Genomic DNA, 10,512 nt, shown 5'->3' with positions numbered 1-10,512 from the left:
GGTCCTCCATGTAATGTACCACTACAGGTACACTGAGTGCATGAACACAGGGCGTGCACATTATCCAGCTGTTACCTCCTTGTATTGTGCTTCCACGGAGAGACATTAATTCTGCACACACTTCTCAGTACTGTAGCTTTTCTGTGTTGCCACTTAACGGCACACATCCAGCCAGCACACACATTCACCATGCGTGCACTGCTCAACACGATATCCTTCATGTACTGAATCCCTCACTGGTACACATACAACCATTACATGCACATACTGACTAGCAATACATCTCATGTACTGTACTGCTCGCAGGTACACATACATCATAACACAGATTGGTGAGGTAGTCTCCTAGAAAGGGAAGTATCAGGTTTTTGTGCCTATGTATGATTTTGTCTACCTGTCCACTTCCTATCTCGAGAGATGAATATTTTTAGAAATTGAGTGAGGTGGTCTCACCCATGTAATGTGGCATGCTTCATCATCGGCCAACTCCCCCAACTCCGGTAAGATAGTATTACCAGGGCAGACTCAACCTCAAGAGGGGCTATCTTGAGAGAGTTCTTAGAAAATAATCCAGAATAAATGATCTCTAAGGATCCAGTTTAGTGCGGCTAAAATTGCCCCAGGGTGCCTTATTGGGTGGTACCCAGGGTGTATATATAAAAATAAAGGATTAAAAATTATCCTCAAGGTACCTTCTAGGTTACTAAGAACATTATGTACCTCTCTTGTGCCAACATATTTCTGCCACTAGGAAGCCTCACCTGGTGTCAGGCATTCATGAGGGCTAGTATAAGGATCCTTTGGCTATTCTATGTGATGACATACATAGAAATGGAGAGGACTTACCTCCCCTCGAAATTTTCAAGGTAATTTGACCTAATATAGTATAACCCCGTGCTTCATGGTCTGTTTGGGGGTGGGCGACACCGGTAGTCACACACTCGTCAAGGAGATGCACCCTCTTGATTCTTACCCTGCCCCATGTACAGCCGTCGGGATCACTCCTACATCCACTGTAGGAAAGTGCCTTTTTTTGGCATGGTCACCCCCACCTTTTGCCTGGTATTCTATGCAATTCTGGCAGATGTACACTGGATTCCTGTTATCCAGTTCCCCAGTGTCAGATCTCTTTCCCTAAAACTGTACCATTGTTTCCTCAATTGGCCATACCTTTAGCATCTCTGTAAGTCCCTAGTAAATGGTACCCCGAATAACCAGGGCATGGCGGCTAAAGAGGGTCCCAAAGGGCTGTAGCATGCCACCCTAACAGACCCCTCACCTAACACATGCAACCTGTCATTGCAGGTCGCGTGTCTTGGTGCAGAGAAAAGTGAAAACACAATATGGCACACATCCCTGCTCTGGTCAGAGGAATTGTCACCACCTCCAAACAGGATGGCTAAGTAATCAGCATATCAAGGCAGGAGGCATCAAAGGCCACTGCCGCCTTTGATATGTGACCCGGCTTCCCCCAGACCTGGGTGAAGCCACCCTCCTGCCCTGAGCACATGTGGCACCAGCATAGACTGGAAATTAGATATGCAGGGAGGCATTGTGCACTACCAGGTCCTAAGGTGAGCTGCCCAATGTGCCCCCTCTTTTAGGGAATTTCTGCCATATTGGTGATGGCAGAATTAGGAACTCTGACAGGGTTATGCTCACTTCCCACAGGGAGTGATCATATAGATGGTGTAGTGAACCAACCCCCCCCCCCCACCCCCCCCAGGGTATGTAGCCCATTGGCTACCACCCTTAACACTAGTATTTAGGGGAGCCCCTGACACCAGGAAAGCTGAGTCTACCAACCTAAGATGGAGGACATGGAAGAGCTGCAAAAAACAATAACTGTGTGGCAGCAACTGACCTGCTGCCAAACCTGCTGGCGTGCCTACTGTTACTTACAATTGCACCCAAGTTGAATCGTCCTGCAGCTGCTCTGCCTCCAAAAGCCTGAGAGGACTGCCAGCATTTCAAGGAACAACCAGCATCTCCCATAGAGTAGCGGCGCTACTCCCCTGCAGGCACCAAAGAAGAACCGCAAGAGCCTCGTTCCGTCGAAAATCCAACAGCTAAAAGCACCACTGCACCGAAGCCCCCCAGCCTGAGTTCAAGTGGGCCAACGAGGTCCTGTCACCCTCCAGAGCTGAAAGCCACCCCCACTCCCTACGTCTTTGTCCAGACTGATCTCTCCCCTTGGTGTCAAAATTTATATAAAATACGTGCTATTTTCTAAATTGGTGTGGATCTCATTTTTGTGTGAGAGAGAGTGTGTAATTTATTAACCTTACCGTTGGATTGTTAAAGCAAGACCCTGTCCACCGATAAGGGATACCCGGACTCTCTACACAATATACCTTTTTGGGTTTATAATATAAAGAGACTGCTTCCCACATTGGTGGTGCAGCGGTAGGGTACAAGACTTGACATTTGCTGTACCACTCAGTTAATAAGTAATTCCACTAAGAAATCCAAAATTGTCCTTCGTTTAAAACATTTTTTGTCGAATTTGAACTTTTTCTAAATTGTTTAAAATAAATATTAGGGCCATGTGTTAAGTCCCCCAGTCCAAACTATTTGGACTTTTAAAATCATTCTGGTAGTTAGGCATTTAAACATTTTTGTTAGAAGTTTTTCTTTAACATTTTATCAAGGTTCTAACTGTTTTAAAACATGTCTGAGACAGAGAGTAGTAGCCAGGAGCTCAACCTGGATCCCTAAAAGAAATTTAAGTTGACCCAACTTTAGGACCTCTGTAAAGCAGGGAACATAGCCATGGGGCCTAAATACAACAATGCACATCTCCAAGAGTTGCTTGCCAAACCTGATAGAGCCATGGCAATGGGTGAACACCCTGCAAATACAGGGGATGACAGTCCATGAGGATGATGAGCCTAACTCTGATACCCCTGATAGTACCCCTACTGGAAGTACTACTGATAGTATGCCAGAAGAAATAGAATATGAAAACGCAGATACTGGTAGCACACCAGAAGAAATACAAGATGAAAACCTGGAGCTTCAGAAACTAGCTAACAGCCCTCGAGGCCAAACTCTTGACTATAGAAAAGGAAAGGGCAGAGATGGGCCTAGTAGCTCACTGTGCCACTGGATTCAAGTAAGCTGGGCTGAAGTCGGCTGGAATGCCAGAAACCGGTCCTCGGAAGCTTGTTTCCGATCCAGGGAAGGCATGGCTTGGCAGTTCGGGCTGGACTGTTCCCATGAGGCACAGGGTCAGACTGATTTGCATATAGCCATGTCTGAACTGGGGTGGCAGAGTGGGCTAAAGAACGGTGATGGATCAAACCCAGATCTTTTGACTGGGTGTGAGTGTTTGATTGGTTGTGATGCTCCGTCCATCACCACCCCCTTTTGTCCCGCTTTTGGCCGCCATAAGTGTGGCAGGGTATGCTCAGACGTGAGTCCCTTGCTCACTTTGCCACTGGATTCAAGCAAGCCGGGCTGAAGACGGCTGGAATGCCAGAAACCGGTCCTCGGAAGCTTGTTTCCGGTCCAGGGAAGGCATGGCTTGCCAGTTCGGGCTGTACTGTTCCCATGAGTCACAGGGTCAGACTGATTTGCATATAGCCATGTCTGAACTGGGGTGGCAGAGTGGGCTAAAGAACGGTGATGGATCAAACCCAGATCTTTTGACTGGGTGTGAGTGTTTGATTGGTTCTGATGCTCCATCCATCACCACCCACTTTTGTCCCGCTATAGAAAAGGAAAGGGCAGAGATGGGCCTAGTACCCATCTCCGGCGGCAGCAAAACCTTAAATGGGGAGAAAGATTAAGCTTTTGATCCTAAAATCCCCAAAGGGATTTTCCCTAAATATGTAGAAGGTGATGCAATCACCAAATGATTTACAGCCATTGAGAGGGCATGCCAGGTTTCTCAGTACTTTTGATTTAACATCCGGGTACTGGTAGATTGTTGTGACCCCTGGAGCAAAAGAATACAAATCTGTATTCTCGACCCTAGATGGACATTACCAATTTACAGTAATGTCATTTGGACTAAAGAATGCCCTTGCCACCTTCCAAAGGTTGGTGAACAAAGTCCTTGCTGGGTCGGAGTCTTTTAATGCAGCATATCTTGATGATATTGCTGTCTATAACTCTACTTGACAGGATCACTTGATCCACCTTGGAAAGGTCCTTGAGGTTCTGCAGAGTGTAGCACTAACTATCAAGGCAGTCAAGTGCCAGATAGGGCAGGGCTCTGTTATATACTTGGGTCACCTTGTAGGTGGAGCCCAGTTCAACACAACTCCAGATCCAGGTAATTGTGAACTGGGCAGCTCCAACCACCCAGAAATAAGTCCGAGCATTCCTTGGCTTGACTGGGTACTACAGGTGGATTGTGAAGGGGTATGGTCCCATTGTGACACCCCTCACAGAACTGGCCTCCAAAGAAGGTAAATTGGACATTGAGCTGTCAAAAGCCTTGCAATGTCCTCAGTACCCATTCTAAAAGCTCCAGATTATTCTAAGCAGTTGATAGTGCAATCAGATGCCTCTGAACATGTGATAGGAGAGATCCTATCCCACACCACTGATGATGGCCATGCACTGCCTGTTGCTTTCATTAGTAGGAGGCTTCTCCCCAGAGAGCAGTGTTGGAGTGCTATTGAGAGGGAAGCCTTTGCTGTGGTTTTATCCCTAAAGAAGTGGAGCTCATACTTGTTTGGTTCTCACTTCCTTGCTTAAACTGACTACATGCCTCTCAGATGGCTAATGCAAATGAAAGGTGAATACACCCAAACTGTTGAGATAGTTCATCTCCCTGCAAGAAATGGACTTTACAGTGGAGCACAGAACTGGGACTGACCATGCCAATAGAGAGGGACTTTCCAGGTTTTTCTACTTAGATGACAAGTACTCTCTTGGGAAACGTTAGCCTCATTCTCCTTCATTTTGGGTGGGGGGTTGTGTGGAAAAGTACCCTTTTTGACATGGTCACCCCGACTTTGTGCCTAGTATTAGATGCTATTTTGACAGAAGTGCACTGGGTTCCTGCTATCCAGCTACGCAGGGCCAAGTGTCTTTCCCTAAAACTATACAATTGTTCGCCCAATTGGCCATGCCTTTAGCACCCCTGTAAGTCCCTAGTAAATGGTAACCAGAGTACCCATGGCACGGATGCTAAAGAGGGCCCCTAAGAGCTGTAGCTTGTATTCTGCTACTGTAAGGGACCCTTCACCTAACTCATGCAGACTACCACGGCAGGCAGTGTGTCTTGGTGCAGATAAAAGTGAAAACACGACATGACACACATCCCTGTGTGCATTGCCTGCAGACACTGCATGTAGTATAGGTAAGCCACTCCTACAACAGGCTTTACAGTCCTAAGGCCGGGTACACTACACTACATGTGTGAACATAGCACAGGGGCATATTTGCTCATGTAGATAAGTCAATTCTTAGATATCACAAGTGAACAGGGAAGCCATTTTAAGTATATGTGCTGGAAACTGGTAAAAATAAGTTCCCCAGCTACATGATGGCTTCACTGAAGTCTATGGTGTTTAGTAGCAAACACCTTGTTTTAATAAACCTACACTGATTCCAGTGGTGGATTTATTAAAACATGCACCGAGGCGGCACCTTATAGGTGCCCCCTGAAAACCTACCAGCCTCTAGTGCTGACTGACTTTGTAGACCAGCCTGCCACCACAGACAGATTTCTGATCTCCTGCTGTTGGGGGCCTAAGCTCTCCGAGGGCAGAAACAGTGCCTGCTCTGGCCAGAGGTGTTGTCACCTTCTACAAGCAGGATTGGCTAAGTAAACTGCATATCAAGGCAGGAGGCTTCAAAGGCCTCTGCTGCCTTTGATATATGACCCAGGATTCCCCAGACCTGCGAGAGACCACCTGAGCATGAGGCCCATTTGGCACCAGCAAAGGCTGGAAATTTGATATGCAGGGAGGCGTGTTGCACTACCAGGCAAGTTCCAGCCCAAATGTGAGCTACCCGACGTGCCACCCTTTAGGCAAATTCTTCCATCTTGGTGATGGGAGAATACTAACACTGGGACAAGGTTATGCCCACTTCCCACAGGAAGTGGTCATATAGGGGGTGTAGTGACCCCCAAGGGTAAGTACCACTCTTCACTCCCCTTCAAACCCGTAAATCTAGTATTAAGGGCAGTCCCCGACACCACGAAAGAAAATTCAACTAACCTCAAAAGGACAATGAAGGGTAGCGAAAAGCAAGAACGGAGGAGCAGCAATGGAGCTAGTGCCAACCCTGTCGGCCTGCCTGCTGTCCCCGACAATTGCGCCAAAATCAACTCGTCCTGCAGCTTCTCTACCTCCAAAAGCCTGGGATGACTGCCAATACTTCAAGGAACAACCAGCATCTCCCATGGAGTAGCATAGCTACTCCCCTGCAGGCACCCAAGAAGAACCGCAAGAGTTCGGACCACAAAAACCCAACACCGGAAAGCACCACTGCACCATTGCACCCCCGCCTGAGTCAGAGGGGGCCAACGAGGTACCGTGACTCTCCAAAGCTGAAACCCACCTTAGGCTTGGCTAGACTGGTCCCCCTGTTGCCGCCTCTTATCTGTGGGAACTGATAACCGCGCGGTCTTCACACCCCACTGCACACACGCTCAGAGTCTGAGTTGCTGTGGACCAGCAGTGGACAGGTGTGCACAAGATCCTAGAGACATGAGCCTCTGTTGGTTCAGTCAGACTGGCCGCCCAGTCCATACTTCCCTAGAACAGCTTACCATTGAAAGCAACAGAACACCTCTGACCGCCGAACGCCCCTGAGCCGAACGAAGTGGTGTTGCCTTGAGCCTTGCCCTATGCTGACCTCATCTTCAGAAGATTGGTCCTGTAAGTCGCCGCTAAGTACTTGTATGCAGTATATGTGTCTTTCCTCATTACTGCATTAGAGACAATACACGTGTATTTATTTTCCTGCTTTCTTCAAAACTAGTAACTTAAAGAGTACTTACACCTTAACTATGTTCTTGGTGTCAAAAATTATATAAAAATACGTGCCAGTCAAAATTATCACATTGATATTTTACACCAGTGCATCTGCACAAAATGTTTGGGAGCTCAGAACTAGGTTCGAAGGGGTGCAGGGAGTGGGGCATTTTCATGCACACATGGTGGACATGGCAGAGTATGCAAACATTTTGGGATGAGGTCCTACGTATGATACATTCCTTCACTTATATTTCACTGCCCGAGACCCACTATTGGCTCCCCTGGGTAATCCAGGAGCAGATGGGCTCTTTCCTATATCCACTTCATAAGGGTGGCTTCTTTCTACTAGTTTATGTCAGCACAATTGTGCATACCGGAGATGTGGAAGCAAACTCAGGCACCCTTGCTAAACATGTGGTGGAGGTAGGGTATGGAACCTCTATGCCATGGAGAAGCGCACCACCATCATGAAGGACAGGGTGTCTAAAGTTGAATCAACTTCGCGTCCATTCACAACTTACATACGCCGGCAACATAGAACAGGAGGCAAACATCTAATTATGTCCAAAACACTAAGGGCCTCAGATCGATGGGTGATGTCCCCATTATTATTCCACACACATGGTGACTTGGCCGAACTCCTAACGACTGCCAAGCTTATCATGAATAAGACTCATTCTGAATTTGTTGGTGTTGTCCATTACTGTGCATTTTTGCATGAACTGTAATGTTTAAATCTGGCTGGGTGGGAATTTTAATCAAACATCATGAATTCTAGAACATTGCTGGCTTAACCCTGTTATGCGATTTAGTGAGATGGACGTGTCCCAATTTCCTCCTGATATTTGTCTTCAAGGCGTATGTGATGACTATGCAATGTGTGTCATGTTTCTTTAAACCAAAATGTTGAAGTAAAAAAAAAAAATACATGCTATTTTTCCAAATTGGTGTGGATCTCTCTAGTGTGTATTGGGGTGTGTGTGTGTGTGGGCGGGCGTGTGTGTGTCTCCCTCTCTCTCACATATATTGCTTGTGTGCATACACCAAATGTCTAATACTCCTCCTTTACAAGCCTGGGGCCGCTTGACCAAACTACCACAAGAGTACCATGGGATTCTTGAAGAAAGCCCCAGTCTACTCATAAGGGATACCTGGACTCTACACAATATACCTTGTTTTGGTGAATAAGTTATGTACCTTTGGTAACGCCACCATGAAGTGGTTTCTTTCAACACCTCCTAATCCCCCTGCTGCTATGCATGGGCTAAGAAACAGCCCACAGAAGGTTTATGGGCTGAAACATTAGTCTCTCTCTTCCTTGTAAGAGGGATGGGGTTGAGGCACAGAGAGGGTGAAATTGCTATTGGAAATGCCTTGTAGGAGAAAAAAGTTCCAAGGAATGCGCTGTGGATTTGCTCTCTAAATGTTCCAGGGTCTAGTCTGCTTTTTTACAAAAAAGTGAGAACCATCAATCGGCATGTCTATTAAGGATGCCTCCACATCCCCAGAGAAGCCTGTGGAGCTCATCCAGGCAGGGCACCGAAGAGACACACTGGTGCCTATCGCTTGACCTACAATGATAAAACAATAGTGGGGCAAAGACGTAAGCAGTTGACTGCCTCCAAGCCAGGGTGTATGACAATTTTCGCAGCATCGCAACCCTCTTAAATAGCCCGTGTAAGGATCGCCCAAAAGTTGTCCAGAATAACTGGTAAAAGGTGTGCCACTGTATCCCAAAGTGCATGAGAGTAGTGGCCTGGACTGCATCTGTGTTCATGGATTTCAGGGCAAGGGTTCCACATGAAAACATCAGTTTTCCTTCCACTCCGCTTGATTGTGAATCTAAAAGAATAGGGACATTTTTGAAAAGGATTGGAATTTACATTGCTTGTGGATGCTTATACCACCAATCAGTCTGAACATGGTTTTGATCACGTTCCCTAAAGGGTATCTGTGATGGCCTAATTAAATAGTGATAGGGGCTCCATAAGGGCCTGACCTGGTTGAAGTACCTCAGTTAACACATTAGTCTTCAGCTCCATAGTGGGTAGCTGCAAGTCTAGAACTTCTGTTGCCCTTTGCATAACACGTGTGAAGGAGGAGCATTGTTCTGTGACCACTGGCATCTTAGAGTTCCTCATACCAGTTTTTCTCATCCTACTGGCGAAACCAGTCGCCCCCTTCCTCATAATTATTATGGTCCGAGTCAGTGCCTAAAAGATTGTGTAAAGTTTGAGCCCTACCACGTTAAGGGCAAAGTATCGGAATCCAAAGGATTGCTTTTTGGCTGCATACCAATAAGATCTGGGTCTGACCTCTGTTGAGGTGCATAGCACAGTGGGCTGAACATCCACCTCCAGCTTCGGCACTAATGCGAAGGGAAACGACGCAGGGGATGGTGCCGGAACTGAAGTTGGCACCAAAGTTGGTGGTGTACTAGATATTGGTTCCATGGGCACAGACTGTACACAGGGCGGACCAACGCACAGAAGGCTAACTGGTGGCCTCTGTGGATCCTTGGAGGCCAAAGACTTGCCAGCAGGAGCCGGTAAAGTACTGAAAATGAGAAATCATGGCCTCTCTGAATGCCTCTACTTGCTGCGATCTTGCTGCCGGACTAGGGAATTCGGGGTGCACCAGGATCAGACTCTGGATCTTCTTCGATGAAGATTGGGAGCAAGACCAGAAGGCATGCTGACTATGATGATCTGCTACGGGAACCACTTAAGAGCAGGAACAAGACCTTCCTTTCAACTTTGACCAGTCACGTCATGCAGTCTTCTTGTGTTTGGCGACATACAGTTTGGCCTCACCGTCGTGTAAGGCCTTTGGGTTAATCTGGGCACAGTTGTCACAGCCTGGAGTCATGTTCAGACCCCACACATCATAAGCATACTTTGTGAGGATCAGTCACAGAAATCTGTGACAGTCCCTAGGTAGTTTGAACTCTGTAGTCTTAGGGGTGACGTTTTTACCCACACACTTGAAAATCTTGATAACGTTTGTGGTCAGAAAAAGCAAGGAGAAGCTCTGAAAGCGTGCAAGAAACAAACTCAATTCTGCTCACATGGGTAGTGCTTATAGCCTGCTCTGTTCATCACTTCCGGAGCGGAACAACGCCAGCATGGAGCTACAAGATGCCTCCTATCAAGAGTACTGCTTTAAGAGATTCCAGATCCAGTCTGGTGCCTGGGAAATATGCTGTTACAATTATCCATCAGAAGTCAACATGTAGGGGTGGTGCATATATGCGGCTCTACTCCATCGCTTCTGAGGCAGAACTCCAATGCAGAGCCGCACTGCACCACCTAGTGGGACACAGGAGCACTGCTGTGAAAGTTTACGGATCCAGACTGGTACCTGGGGAATATTCTAAATCGGAAGAATCTGCAGTTAGAGGTATCACTCGGAAAAGGTCATACTTAGTGTTGTTTATTCCAAAAGCTTTACTGGATTTTCACCACAGTCAGGAAGTGATCAACAGTTATTTTTAACTAAAGCCTCACAGTGGTATTGCTGATTAAACCATTGTAATCCAAGTGTGCTGATCCACCTGACATTTTACCCGATT

The sequence above is a fragment of the Lissotriton helveticus genome, chromosome 1_1, assembly GCF_964261635.1.
Source record: "Lissotriton helveticus chromosome 1_1, aLisHel1.1, whole genome shotgun sequence".
Taxonomy (NCBI): Eukaryota; Metazoa; Chordata; class Amphibia; order Caudata; family Salamandridae; genus Lissotriton; species Lissotriton helveticus.
This window is presented reverse-complemented; position numbering follows the sequence as displayed.